We start from the raw sequence: 357 nt of genomic DNA, 5'->3' as shown, positions 1-357 counted from the left end.
TGGACTCAAATAAGAAGTCAGATGCAACAAAACCAAACAGAACATCAGTTCCCTCCAACAGAAAAAAAGACTTGGTTTGTGACATTCTTATTAACCATTTCATTCAAAGAAATTAAGTTTCGATATTTTCAATGATTTTGTATCATATGATGCTACTAAACTTCATTTCTATTGCAACTCAATTATTTTCAATATTTATGATTTGTTTTTGCTCTAGCTGGCTGCTGGTGGTAGTTCAGTCGAGAGTCCAGTCGTGTCTTGTATTTCAAACTGCGTGCCGCCTAAACCTACTACTAGCTACACTCTAAAAAAAATTACAGATTGTTGTATCAAATTTGATACAGTTTTCTGTATCCG

The sequence above is a fragment of the Frankliniella occidentalis genome, unplaced genomic scaffold, assembly GCF_000697945.3.
Source record: "Frankliniella occidentalis isolate FOCC.00 unplaced genomic scaffold, Focc_3.1 Scaffold284, whole genome shotgun sequence".
Lineage (NCBI taxonomy): Eukaryota > Metazoa > Arthropoda > Insecta > Thysanoptera > Thripidae > Frankliniella > Frankliniella occidentalis.
The sequence above is the reverse complement of the archived record's forward strand: the minus strand, read 5'-3'. Positions refer to the sequence as shown.